Consider the following 15,975-nt stretch of genomic DNA (forward strand, 5'->3'; position numbering starts at 1 on the left):
GGCAAGAGGTAGAAGCTCATATCAGAAAGGTGAAAATAGAGGGAGGTCAAAGTCAAGAGGTCATCACCAGCTTGGAAAGAACCAATGTGCATTCTGCAAAGAGTAGGGACATTGGAAGAGAGATTGCCCGAAAGTCAAAGAAAAGGAGAATAGCAAGAATAAGGGCCCGAAGGCCAATGAGGTGAATGTTACAAAAGGCGATGATTCCGATGATTCGAGTTTTTCTCTTTTGATTACTCCGGAGGTGAACCATTTGGATGCATCGGAGTTGATGCTTGATTCTGGCGCTACTTATCATGTGACTCCTAGGTGAGATTGGTTCTCATCATTTGAGAGACTCGATGGGGGTGTTGTTGTCATGGGAAATGATCAATCCTGCGGCGTTTGTAGGATAGGTACTGTGAGGATTCGGATGCACGATGGAGTAGTCTGTGGTTGAAGGAGGTGGGATTCGTTCCTCAACTTAAGAAGAATCTTATCTCAGTTGGGGCTTTGGAGGTGAACCTTTGAGGATGCTGTAGCAAAGGTTACTAAGGGATCTTTGGTGGTGATGAAGGGAGTTCGCAGTCATAACTTATACTATCTGAAGGGGAGCACTGAGATTGGCCAGGTTGCTTCGGCTATTTCAGAGGCAGACGTGAGCAGACTTTGGCATTACAGGTTAGGGCACACAGGAGAGAAGTCACTGCAGGCTTTGTGCAAGCAGGGGCTATTGAAGGGAGCCAAGAGTGGAAAGATTGAGTTCTGTGAGCACTGTGTTCTTGGCAAGAAGACGAAGGTGAAGTTTGGGACGGCCATTCATAGGACAATGGGCATCTTGGACTACGTGCACACAGATGTTAGGGGTCCCACCAAGACAGCATCACTTGGTGATCGACATTGGTTTGTCACATTTGTAGATGACTATTCTAGGCGTTGTTGGGTGTACACCATGAAGCATAAGAGTGAAGTCCTAGATTTGTTTGTGGAGTGGAAGAAGAGATTAGAACTGCAGACTGGGAGAAAGATCAAGACGTTGCGATCCGACAACAGTGGCGAGTATACCTCAGACCCCTTTCTGCAGCTATGTCGAGACGAGGGCATAGAGAGGCACTTCACAGTTAGTCATACACCGCAGCAGAATGGGGTGACGGAGATATTGAATCGGTCTTTGCTGGAGAAGATTCGATGTTTATTGGCGCATAGTGGTTTGGAGAAGATCTTTTGGGCTGAGGCACTTTCTTATGCGAGCCACCTCATTAACAGGCTGCCTTCATCTGCGATTGAGGGGAATACCCCTATGGAGATGTGGTCGGGAGAGACATCACATGACTATGACCAGCTTAAGGTATTTGGTTGCCCTACATATTATCATGTTAGAACTGATAAGTTGGAACCTCGAGCTAGGAAGGCCATATTTGTAGGATTCAAGCGTGGTGTCAAGGGATACAAGCTTTGGGATCCAGTTGATAAGAAGATTGTGCTGAGTAGGGACGTCACATTCGATGAGGCTTCTATCTTGAAGCTTCCCAGCTCTCATCAGCTGGAGAGCGACCCGACGGAAGAGATATCACAGGTGGTGGAGATCGATGCAGCTCCACATTGTCCAGATGGTACAGTATCCGTTAGAGTGCCGACTGAGGTGACGCCAGGCGAGCACGACGGTGATGCGGAGGATACGGGTACTCATGAGCAGGATCAGGGACCGACGGCTCAGGTTCAGGATTCTATTGCGGCACGGAGACAGAGGAGAGACATACGGGTGCCAGCACGATATGTCAACACAGTTGCATATGCACTTCCGGTAGAGAGTATCGATGAGATGGTGCCTACTACATTCAGAGAGGCCGTGATTCGTGGCAAGTGGCTATGCAGGAGGAGATGGAGTCCCTTCATAAGAACGATACATGGGAGCTTGTTGAGCTTCCAAAGGGGCGGAAGGCGATTGGGTGCAAGTGGGTGTACACAAAGAAGGAGGGCATTGAGGGCACTCCAGTGAGGTTCAAGGCTAGGTTGGTTGCGAAAGGCTATGCACAGGAGGAAGGTATTGATTACAATGAGGTTTTCTCTCCGGTGGTGAAGCACTCTTTGATTCGGATTTTGCTAGCCTTGGTGGCACAGTATGGATTAGAGTTAGATTAGTTGGATGTGAAGATAACATTTCTTCATGGTGATCTTGATGAAGAAATATATATGACTCAGCCATTGGGATTCCGAGCTGCAGGGAAAGAAAAGTTGGTTTGCAGGCTAAAGAAATCGCTATACGGTTTGAAGCAGTCTCCTCGATAGTGGTATAGGCGATTTGATGGTTTTATGTTTGGTCATTCGTACACTCGGAGCCAGTTTGATCCTTGCGTATATTTTCGCAAGTTGAGAGGAGGTGCGTACATTTATTTGTTGCTTTATGTCGATGACATGTTGGTTGCTTCTAGTTCCAGGTCAGCTATAGATGAGTTGAAAGTTCAGCTTTCGAATGAGTTTGAGATGAAGGATTTGGGCGAGGCGAAGCGCATTTTAGGGATGGAGATCAGCAGAGAAAAGAAGAAGGGTAGGATTTGTTTGACACAGGTGGCTTATTTGAAGAAGGTTCTACAGCGATTCCATGTTAGCATGGATACGAAGCCAGTTTGTGTACCGTTGGGAGCCCATTTGAAGCTTTCAGCTGACCTTTCACCAAAGTCAGTTGAAGACCGTGAGTTGATGTTGAAGACTCCATATGCGAGCGCAGTTGGGAGCTTGATGTACGCGATGGTGTGTACGAGGCCGGATTTGTCACAGGCAGTGAGCATGGTGTCGAGATACATGCACGATCCAGGAGTGGGTCATTGGGATGCCGTGAGATGGATTTTGAGGTACATTCTAGGTACGCTCAATGTTGGTTTAGTTTATGAGCGGGACACTACAGGTGGGCAGCTGTGCATTGGCTATGTTGATTCGGATTATGCCGGGGATTTGGATAAGTGCCGGTCTACGACGGGGTATGTGTTCACTTTGACCCGTGCGCCGGTGTGTTGGAGATGCACCTTACAGTCGACGGTGGCTTTGTTTACGGCGGAGGCAGAGTATATGGCAGTTACAAAGGCTGTGAAGGAGGCTATTTGGCTTCGAGGACTTTTAGAAGAACTTGGTATATCGCAACGATCCGTCACTATTTATTGTGATAGCATGAGTGCTATATATTTGGTGAAGAATCAGGTCTTTCATGCGAGGACGAAGCACATTAACGTTCGTTATCACTTCGTTCGGGATGTTCTTGAAGATGGTGATGTGGAGATTGTGAAGGTCCACACGAAGGATAATCCGGCAGATATGCTCACAAAGGTGGTTCCGAGCAAAAAGTTTGATCATTGCAGAAACTTGTTGAATATTTGTGATTGTTGAGGCCGTTGGCGACCATTTGGATGAACTACGGGCGGCTTGATCCCTTGGGAGAGGGGGTACGTAGGCAACCATGGTGGTGGAGTCGTATTTGGAGAGACGACACATTGATACTCTTGGTTTGGTGTCGGCTCAGTTTTGGCAAAATTCGCCGAGGTGGAGAATTGTGGAAGAATCAGAAAACCCAGATTTTCTGGCATAAGTCAACTCATGCACAAGGCTAAGTCGACTTATGGTAAGTCGACTTGCCAGTGTGCACGAGTCGACTTACGATCTGTACTGGAATTGTGAATTTTCGCTCTGCCAAGTCGACTTATCCAGTGTGCACGAGTCGACTTACGATCTGTACTGGAATTGTGAATTTTCGCTCTGCCAAGTCGACTTATCACTGCTAGAATACGGGATTTTGCCGACTGACTTATAGCGACAGAAATTTCCGTCGCTATAAGCCGTGTTATAGCGATGAAAAATTCCGTCGCTATTATTCCGTCGGCAAAATAATTTTGCCGATGGAAAATTTATTTTTAGCGACAGAAATTTCCGTCGCTATTATTTTAACTTTAGCGATGGAATTTCCGTCGCTAAAAAATTTTTTAGCGACAGATTTGCCGTCGCTAAAAAACTTTTTAGCGATGGAATTTCCGTCGCTAAAAATGATGAGCTGGCAAAAAAATTGGGCGCGGGCGTGCCCAAAAAATTTGGGCAGCCCGCGCCCGAGAGAGGGATTTATCCCAAATCCCTCTCTCTCAAGGTACTCTCTCCTCCTACATAGTATTTTTCTAATTTATGTCATTCTAGGGTTTGTGAATGTCCTTTGTGAGATCCAAAGAAGGATCTTTGTGTGGTTTCTTGTAGAACACATGAAGGACGACATCTTATAATCTCTGGTCATATGAGTTGGTGAATTTTGTTTTGGAGGTTGTGTAATTGTCAAAATATTGACTGTGTGAATTCCTTGAGCTCTGATTGGATGTCTTTGATTGGGATTTTCCTTCAAGTGATGATAACGACAGATTGACCACCGATCTGCATCTGTGAACCAACCTATTATTATTATGAATGTTAAAAATTATAATTCTATATTTTTAACATGTTACTGTAGGATACTTGATTCTGAATTGGCATGATACCATATAAAATCTCTCTTTGTCGACTTAGGCAGTTGTGCAACCACGTAAAATCAATGTCTTTGGATCTGTTTTAATTTTCTATGAGATTTTGCCCATATTGTTTTTGATTGCTTTGGATTCACTCTCAGTTTTCTCTTTGCGAATAGATCATATGCCTGGTTCGACGAAGTAGATCTAACTGGGTAGATTCTAGGTGAAGCTTTCACGTCTATGTCGATTAATTATTTTTGGCACAACACATACTATCATCTAGTTTGACCTATCTCCTTTCAACACAGCTGCACACAAACTGAACATTGGTGAACTTTTTTGACTCTTTTACATGGGTGAAAATTTGAAGATATTACAATGGGGGTGGAATTAGAGGGTTTATCTAAGAAATGATAAAGTCTATGTTTCAGATGCGTGTATAAGCGGATACATCCATGTAGTGCTAGTAATTTACTCTAAAAAAATATGAAGAGGATTGCATACATCTAGATCCAAATGAAAGTTGACAAGGTAGATCAGTTAAAAAAATGGGGAGGAAGAAGAACAACAAGCCACAATTGCAAATTAATATATCTATAGTACAAGTTGTGAACGCAAGGTTCAAATTAGCGAGATTGAATCTCCAATGATGCGAGGTCCAGATACTAGGGGCGGCATTGTTTACAAAAACCCAAACACGGGTCACCGTTGCCTTCGAAGGAAAATAAATCTATAGGCTAAACCCTAAAGATAGAGCAGGACATAACAACAAAAAAAGGATCTTTGCCTCGACCGTACTCAATAGTAATTTTCAAAGGTGACTCGGTCTGTGAGGTATGCATAGGAGAAGAAATGTCGTACAGAACTGAAACTATGGATATTCTACAAAAATCTTGTACTTCATGGGTGATATCTATAGCAGTGATTTTGCTCGGATAAGTCTAACTGGGGATGTTTAGCTTTGTAAATCTCCCCTTTAGACATTTAATACTTCAACACCGTTTGGTGGTAACGAAATCCGAAGTTACAATATTTTGGTGCTATTTAAAAAATTAGTGAAGAGGGCACGCGCAACGCATGTGCCAAACTCTATTTACGCTTTATGGAAGGGAATGTCACATATTTTGAATATACAAAGGTTAAATGTGTATGTGCTATGTACACAAAATGTTAATAAATAACACTATAGCTACAAAGTTTTTTATGCCACTTTTACAAAAATAGTCAACATTTTATTATAAACTTAGGCTGGGATAAATTGCATGTGATTGTCCTGATTTATATTTCAGTTGCACATAAAACCTCTTTTGCACTTTTATTAGCACTTAGCACAAATTTCTAATTTAGTTTTAAATATACATATGTTAAAACCCCATGCAATCATTGCACTTTTATTAGCACTTAGCACAAATTTCTAATTTAGTTTTAAATATACATATGTTAAAACCCCATGCAATCAAGAACTGAAAGGGAAATAAATGCTAACAAATGAGCTCATGTGAAGGTACAGATGAGGGAGTTATGCGCAAGTTGCTGTTTATTATTTCTTTGGATACTTGTATTTCTCTAGAGTTTTTAAAATTATACTATTATTCAGTGTCCTATCATAATTAAAGAGTAAAAAATATTAAATATGAAATATTATTGTTTAGTATTTGCACGTTATTATTTAAACTTCTTATCGAAAATGTGCAAGGATAATTTCTTTGACAAGAATCATAATGATACTAAAAGCATGCTTAAGTAAATCTTAAATAATATTCTAGTGATGATTTATAAAGTTATATATATATATATATATAGATTTTGGAGATTCTTAATATTATAATAATAATGAAAGTCTGCCCAAGTAAATATTAAACATATTCTAAAGATAAATATAAGTATATATTTCACTTATCTAATTTTAACTTGGAAAGATGAATGGTACGTAAACCATGTTTTTCTGAAGAATCAAAAAGAGCTTTTTGGTAGACATGTGTTATTTTATTAATTATTTGCATTATATGCTTTTGTTGGATATTCATTATGTTTTCAAAGTATAGATGATAAAAGGATTACGTAAGAAAGCGCTTGAGAGACTTTTTGGTAGACATTCTGGAGGCGACGCACATGCCTCTACGTCAGGTATTTTTATTTATTTGTTATATCTGTACATTTCTATAAACTATTAACGTCAGCCTAACATTTTTTTAACATATACTACACAGGACGAGGAGATGCTACACATCACTCGCAGCCACAGGATACATCATGTGGAGATGCTCCATATGGCATGGAGACACAGGCTGATCCTACACCGCATGCAGAGATACCGCCACCACTGCATGCAGATGTATTTGAGGAGAGGAGATTTGATCCGTATAGCGTAGCTGTAGAAGCTGCGGCACTACCGCCAGATTCTATTACAGATCAGCGAGTCCACGGTCCGGCCAAGGTGAAGGGGGATTGGGATTCGTATCATGCTTTGCGCCCTATCGCGCAGCATAAGTACGAACAAGCAAAGCAAAGATGCCTCGAACTAAAAGGTATGAATAGATTTTTATAGTTTATCGGTTATTATTTTAAATTTTAATAGCATATATGGATTGATTCATTGTTTCATCCGATTCATTCTTTCGTAGGTACCGGACGACCTCCTAGGCGCAGCTGCAATGCTACCAAGGAACAGATCCACATCCCTGATATTCATCGGAGGGCCGTGATCCGATGGGAAAATGGAGTGCCTGTCGGGGGCCTTTGCCAATGCTTTCAACAATTTCCTCGCCGCGTTAGCTAGGAGACATGATATCTTCAATATTTTTTTAACGTGGAAGTCGCAGCGGATTGATGCGCTAGTGGCTTGTTGGAGATATATATGTGTGAGTCGTTTATTTTAATTTTTATCATTATTAGTTATTAGTTTATTATTATGTTTAATACACTGATTTGTATCTATTTTTTCTTTATATGCTGAAGCGATTTTTCTTTCTTGACGATAATATGTGTGCCTAGACTTACTGCTTCACGCAAATCAATTTATCGTTCAAGAGATGACGGTTTGAGGTGAAGAAAAAATATTTTGTTCAAATAACAGAAGATTGGGAGCGATACTGGCATCTTGACGAGCGTATGGATGGAGTAGATTTTTTTGCACTTTGTGATTACTGGGACACGGCTGAAATTTAGGTATTATTCAAGTATATATTTTTAATTTATTGTTTGAATTTCTATATTGTTTTGATTTGACATTGTTTTGCAGGCTCAAGCTGAAATAGCGAGGAGGAACCGCAACGCGCCCTGTAACATTCAGCCAGCATTATCATCAATTAGAGCTTGAGGTATTATATATAATAGCTTTTAAGTTGAGTATAATTTATGTGTTATGGGTTAATGATATATTTGAATAAAATAGGGAATGAGAGATCTCGGACATTTTGCAGATCGTATTCTGACTTCCTGGAGCCCGAATTACGCTGATGAGGAGAAGAAAGTAAAGAATAAGGATCTGGCTGTAAGTTGCAGTTCATTTATATATTCAATTTCATAACAATGCATCATTAGTACGTCGACTTGCCCGGGTTATTTTGATATATCGCAGGAGAAATTACATGCAAGGTACAGGAGCAAATGTCTCAGTCTCAGGTCGGTTCTAATACTCCTACCTGGCTAAGTAGAGAGGAGGAGGACTCCATCATCGAGACGGTCATTGGACCGAGCAAGAAGAACAGATACCGGTGGAAAGGATCCGAGCAGAGGCCACACGAGTCTAGTAGCACCTACGAGTCTGCAGCACCGCCAGGAACACCAGGAAGCAATTCGTATCAAGACTCGATGGAGCAGCGGTTAAAAGCGATTGAAGATTGGCAGTCGCAGCAAACAACATATCAGCGGATTGCGGAGGAAGAACGGAGGCGCCGGGAGCAGAGAGAATTGGAGTTCACACAATTCATGTCGACTCTGCCTCATAAGGCTCAGGAGGCATATAGGAGACGGTTTATGTCGGATCAGGTAATATATATACTTTACTTTTTTTTAAATTAAATAAATTAAATATATAATTCTTACTTAGTTATGAATTTTCTTCGTGACTAGATGATATCATACACACCAATACACACTGATACAAACTGTTACACACAAACCCTAACTCTAACCCTAACACAAAGCCCAAAAATATATACTTATAATGTTTATATGTGATTATGGTGTTGATGGTGCGTGTGTGCGTAGTGGTGATGGTATTGGCTGGTGGGTTGATTGGTTGGTAACGTTGTGGTGTTGTGTTTTGGTGGTCGTTATGTGATTGGTTTGTGGGGGGGTTTGGTCGTGGTGGGGGAGGGGGAGGAGTGGGGATTGAGTGGTGATGGTAGTGATGGAGGGGGAGAGGGTGTTTGTGTTGTGTGTTATTGTGTTGTGGTGTTGTGTTGTTGTGTTATGGTGTTTTGATATTGTGTTGTGGTGTTGAGGGAATTATATTTATATTTGCACTCTTATTAACGGTTACACACCCTTATTAACGTTTGATTTATATTTGCAGGCGGGGACTTCTTCACAAGGTGTAGCCGGGGGTAATCATAATGCAGCTCGTGTTGAGGATGAGGATGAGGATGATGATGATGATGATCAGGAGGATTGATTGTAATTAATTTAACTTTGAAAACAATTTCTTGTGTTGTATAAACAATATTTATTATGTACTGCTGATTGAACATTATAATCTGTCGGGAAACTTTTATTTGTTTTTATTGAAATAAATTTGTGATATATACGTGAGATTGAATATTATACTGCTGATTGAATAGGGTTTTTAAATTTAGTATCGATATTGTACAGGGTTTTTTTTAATAATTTTCAAAATATTTTTTTAAAAAATTAATCATTATTTAGCTACGGATTTTCCGTGGCTAAATATAAATTTAGCGACGGTTTTTCCGTCGCTAAATATGAATTTAGCTACGGAAAACATGAAAAATAAAAAAAAATAAAAAAAAATTTAATAATAAAAAATTATTAAAATTTAAAAAACATTAGCGACGGATTGGCAGTCGCTAAATATCCATATAGCAACGGAAAATATGCACGGAAAAAAACTGATTTAAAATTTTTAAAAAAATACCGTCGCTAATTCCATTTTTAGCGACGGAAATGTCGTCGCTAATTCTATTTTTAGCGACGGAAATTCCGTCGCTAATGGTTTATATTATTTTATTAAAAAATACTGGCGACGACTTGGTCGTCGCTAATATCCCGTCGCTAAACTTTAGCGACAGAAATTCCGTCGCTAAAACCTTAATTAGGGACCCTGAATGTAGCGTCGACATTTTAGCGACGGAAAATGGACTTTTAGCGACGGAATTTTTCGTCGCTAAAAGTTGAAAATCCAGCAGTGTATAAAACCTGATAAGTCGACTTATAAAGTGTTCTCCAGTTACTGTTTTTTTCTCTGCCAAGTTGACTTACGCACTCTGTTAAGTCGACTTACGACAGGTATTTTGCATATTCAGGTTTCCTTTTTGCACTCTGATTGGGGTTTTGTTTTGGTATAAATAGGGAAATGATTTGTGAGGGTTTTACATCAGAGATTGTGGAATCTTTTGAGCATTGTGAGAGGGAGATATTGTGAGCAAGGTGAGATCTTTGGTTGAGGGTTAGTTTGAGAGAATTTGTGTGATTGTAACCCTTTGTACTCTCCTTGATTTAGTAAAATCTCCCCATCCTCTCCCCGTGGACGTAGGCAAGTTGCCGAACCACGTATATCTCTGTGTTTGGATTGATTTGGCGTTATTGGTTTGATTTGTGCAAGAGTTCAACATTTCTTATACTCGTTATCACAGGTTCGTTGTGAGTTCGTGCAAGGCTTCCGTATAGGCGCGCGACAAAAAGGACCTCTTGGAGTCCTAGGGCCCAAGCAGAAAGGTATTCTCTCTCCTCTAGTCCGATGCTGATGGTATTTTTTCGGTTTCAAGTGGGCAAGCACCTTTATTTTGTGAGTGGTAGGCGGGCCCACCCGTTTCACGTGTGAGGAGCAGATGAAGCAAAAAAAAAAACAAAGGCCCACCCGATATTTGTGATATAAATAACAACATGTGATCTCCTTGGTTACAGTGAGCAAAGGAGGGTTTTGTTTTGCGGCTCGGTGCAAGGCAAGTGCAGGCGTGCGGCTGCAAGCGAAAAGTGAAAAGAAGGTTTTGATTTTGTTTTTCGACTGAGAATTGTTTTCGGCTGGTGTTGCTGCAGACGCAGATTTGGTGCTGTGCAAGGGTCCTTGTACATCCCCTTTTGAGAGAGATAATTGTGTGAGGGATTTGAGAGTTTGTGTGAGGGTTTAGATTGTGAGTGATTGTAAACCCTAGTTGTATTCTCTCCCTCTATTAGTAGATCTCCCCCCTCCTTGCCCCGTGGACGTAGGCAATTTGCCCAACCACGTTAAAATTGGTTGTACTGCTTTTGTGTGATTTGTAATAGCTTTTAGGGTCCCTCGACGCGCAGTCCTAGAGCTGACGAGAGGAAGAGCTAATATCCTACTTTGATAGGATATAGGCTTCAGATTCTTGTTCCCTTTGAGAAACAAGAATTCTTATTGTGACCTGACTCTCTTGTTGTGCTGCTGAAGTGCTGCCGAAATTTCCGCTGCGCGCAACATATTTATGGATGGTGTTCTTGGTATTGTTTTCTTCAAGAAGGGAGGGGAAAAAATACCCCTCCCATATATATTTTTTTGACGGGTTTCTTCCAATCAAGTCGTACAAAAAAAAATCTCTTTTCTTCTTGCTTGAAAAGGAAGGGAGCTCTGTACACTAGCTGAACTAGTTCACTCAGGTAGCATTGAAGCAAGGTCGTCAAAGCCGAGAGGTCACAGGCTACAGCTAAAGCTTGTCTTTGCTCGACGAAGGGAAAGCCATGGAATAGGGAATAGACATATCGTATGGAGAAAGGTTTGCAAGTTTCCATGCCATTGGAAACTCATTTTCATTTTCCTATTTAGGAACTTAATTTATAAGCAGGGAAGGTATTGAGTTTTTTTGCCAAATTCCGAGTATTAGCAGAATTGGATCATACTAGGAACAAGCACTTTGAGCGTGTCCTAGTCATGCCATTGGAAACTCATTTTCATTTTCCTATTTAGGAACTTAATTTATAAGCAGGGAAGGTATTGAGTTTTTTTGCCAAATTCCGAGTATTAGCAGAATTGGATCATACTAGGAACAAGCACTTTGAGCGTGTCCTAGTTATGAGTATCCGTGCTCACATGCCGCTTGATTGGTGATTAGGTTGGGCTATTCTGTTTTTTGAGTTGCATGAAAGAAAATCCAATATAGATACAAAAATTTTATATATCAAAGAGGGCGTCTACCTTGCTCGACAACTACTACATTCTTTTGGATCATTGGATTGGAAATAGTGATCTTACATCCCGCTTTTCTAGATTCTTTTGAATTACACAAAATATTAGAGACCACATCCCCTCTCCAGTGAAGATCTTGATAACTAGCTTGTTTTGAATCCAAAATTTAGACAGTGTCCACTATCTTATTTGCTTTCAGACTTGCAACCACTACTCAATATCTTAAATCCACACATTTGCACCTAAGGACATGATGTTCGAACCTGAAAGTTTACTACAAAGAGTGTCTTTACAGTAAACATTTTTACTACTCCTTTAATAATGATTTTTAAATCAATCCTTCTCTCTATCAATTAGAGTCTGCAACCTCTTTGCTCTATGTCAAAATTCTTCATATGAGTAAGCAATATATGGTAGATTGCTCAACATCGATAATCTTGCCAAGATGAATTGGGCATATCATCCTACATGTTATTTTTGATATAATTGTCTGGAGTCCAATGATCACATTTTCCCTCGTTGCTCTTACACTATTTGTATTTGGGATCATATTCTCGCCGACTGTTTCCCCAGTCCAATTCCATCATCAATTACAAAATATTGGGACTCTTGGCGGCAAAAAATCTCTTTATATCTTCTGATCAATCATTAGGATTGTGTCGCTCTTTCTTGCTATTCCTACATTAGGAATGAATGAAATAAAAATGTTTTGGAATAAACCTATAAATGCATATACTTTATGTCGTCTGCATCATCTTCCCAGTATTACATCACCTTACACAGGAATAGACGATTGATTCAGAATAGTGTGACCCATTCATTAGAAACAATATTAGTTTTCTTCTACTTAATCTTTTCTCTCATCTCTTCCCATTATACTTATCATTGTTCTCTTCCTTCCACTTCATATATATCTTATATCTATTATTCTAATCAATAAATTCTTTGTGCATCTTATCCTAAACGATCAAAAGAACAACTTTATCACATAAAAAGAAATTTCAAAAGACCTGGTAGAAGGCATTTTCATACAACATAGGGAGGCCGCCATTCTAAGCATGATGTAATTAATGTAGTTAAATGAGTTCTCTTTCCTTTCTACATATGAGGATGGCTTTAAATAGCGAATATCGAGAAATATTGAACATCCAAAATCCATTTTTGAGTGCGCATGTCAGGGAAATATCGTGGACATACAGTAAATATCAGAGTGTCATGTCGAATGACGTGCATATACAATTTGATATCCTAAAATGTAATCTAGACAATATTTAAAACAATCTAAGCATACAAAAATATAAATAACATATGTTTAGGATCACTAACCAACTATAGAAACTTACTTAGGAGAAGAGTCTACTAGAATTTTCTAAAAGATTTGCTACGCCTGGCATTTTTCTATAAACATTAAATAAATTCTGAAGGACTATATTGTTTAGTGAAAAACCATTTAAAAGAAAATATCGGTCAGCATATAGGCTAATATATTGGTCACGTTGGGGATATATTGCCCAGAATTTACCAAAAAGTGTTAAAAAATATTGAGACCATACTATTTTGCAGCATGACTTGTAAAAGGATATATCGGCTTGATATATCAGCTATATCGAAGGTATTGAAAACAATACATATAAGTTATATTCTCCTTATCATTAAAAAATAAGTTTTTTCTCTGTTTCAAAGTGGAGAAACAACTCATTATTGCATGCTATTAAGAGATAAAATACACTCATAGCATTTTATTTAATCGATTCACACTATTAAGTAAGCTTCCCATGTCATTTTTTTCATTCATCTTTATATTCATTATAATTTTTTGGCTTTACTTCTCTTTTGACGTCACACTTCTATGCCACAGAATTAATGCACTTTCTTTTAAATAGCATGTAAAACAATATTCTAACAAGTAAAACAAATTATTCAACAAAGTTAGAAAATATTTAATCTTAACTACTTATAGAAGAGGATTGCTATATCAAAACTTTTGATTGTCTTTTTTACCTTCTCAAATTTAATAATTCCTAATTATGTCATTATCTATAATTAATCCTTCACTAATTACACATACCTCTATGCACCACCTCACTTTCCCAAAATCTATAATTAATAACTTATAATAATAAAATAATATGCTATTAAGTACTACGAAGACTTATACTATTTTAATAAATAGTATAACAATACAATATAAATAGTGTAATTATTTTAATAATATTACTTAAATTATGAATTACAATATAAGTTAATAATTATTCTATTAATTAAATAGTTATTTAATAGTTATAAAATAAGATAATAATTTATTATAATTCTCCTAAATTACAATTGTATTATTATAATAATTGAGATATATTATAATATCAAATAAGTATGTAGTATGTTATAATTATTCATAATTATTATTAAATTGTAATAATTGTCTAGATATAATAATTAGCCATACAATTCCTTATACACAATTTTATTTGTACAATTTCATTTATCATAACAAAATTCTAAATATGCAATTTAGGAATTTATATTGATATTAAAATCACTTCACTATTTTCTGGTCAACGGAAAAAATTCAAAATATAAAACAATTGAATCCACATACAAAGCACGTGGAATATACTAGTAATTATAGAAAGGTTAATTATTGGAACCCACTTTTTCTCCAAAATGTTAGCCCACCAGGAAGGGGATCTGTCCATCATTCAGAGCTAAACGTCGAGGAAAATTGGATAACAAAAAGAAAAACAAGAGAGAAGAATAAGTATTAACATGGAGCTCGAATGAAGAAAAGAAAAAGATGGAACTTTGTACTTTGATTTGTCATGAAGCATGAATTGTGGCATCTCACTTGACATTCTCAAGAAACATTCATGAATCTTACTACCATCCACTAGAGGATGGAGACAAGTGTTGGTTTAAGATTTGCATCATATGTTCCTTTGAAGCATTATTTGGTTAACTTCCAGAGGAGGCAAGTTCAGTATTTCCTCTCTGTAGAAGGATTATGCAATCCTCCATATTTACAACATAGAATTTTCCTTTGGATGGAAGGGTAACACGCGAACCTTATCCAACAATTGTGAGATATTGTACACTTTATGGTTTGAGCAAGCATATAAGTGATCCAAACAATTATACACTGTGCACACAGTGAGTACATTTGACATTGATAAAAGGATTCGTAGCTATGGAGAGCACTTTCAAAAAAGTTACTGTAGATGTAGATAGAACTGAAGTTGCTGCATGAGACATCATTAGGTGGTGGATTTACCAAAAATATCTTACATTTTCTTAAAGCTTGCTTATATCTGATGCTATCAAATTTAATGTAAGAAATCTAGATATGTTAGAAACTTAGACACCATAGCTGTTGAAGTTCTTACGACTGATCATTAGATAATTACATATGATATTTCTATAATTACATAACAAGAAACTTTGCTAGATTTGAAACAAATTGCAACATACATGAAAATGTGTTCTAGGATCCAAGCTTCAAAGAATGTGCAAATCTCAGTTTCTTACATTTTCCATAATGTTGTACAATTATCAATATAGGTGTATAAACTCTTTAAATGTAAAAGGAATAATACACTGAGCAGTATCTGAAATCTTCTGAACTTACTGGGACACATTTATTACCTCTGTATACGGAACTGTGTCCTTGCAACCTTTTGCCCCAAAAAATTGCCACAGACAGAATAAGGAGGATCAAAAATGCACTTAAGGTCCATATCATGATTGCGATGTGTGATTTTTTGATACCATGGTCAGTGGCTTGAGGAGGTTCAAAGTCTGAAAAGCAAATGAAAGGAAAGAAAGATGATGCTGTCTTAAGTGTATAATAGAAAAAATAATAATAACAATCACAGTGCGCTAATGACCATCACAAAACTCAAGTTTAGCATACTATTCTGGCCAATCATTTACCACTGACCTGCTTTGAACTGAGGAAACATGTAACTGTGCAGCAAAGTTTAAAAAACAACAAAAGATAAAGCTACAGAAAGCTCAAACATACCTGGTGTTACAGAGATAGCTGATACTAGAGGACCATAGATGCCTCTAGTTGGGATTGCAGTTGTCCCCTTTCCAGCCCAATAAAATTTGATCTCCAATGTATTACTTGTGATTAATGCAGTAAAAGCTTTTATAATTGGCTTTCCTGCTCCGCCAGCTGCATCAGCAATATTGAAG

The sequence above is a fragment of the Asparagus officinalis genome, chromosome 3 (genome assembly GCF_001876935.1).
Source record: "Asparagus officinalis chromosome 3, Aspof.V1, whole genome shotgun sequence".
NCBI classification, from domain to species: domain Eukaryota; kingdom Viridiplantae; phylum Streptophyta; class Magnoliopsida; order Asparagales; family Asparagaceae; genus Asparagus; species Asparagus officinalis.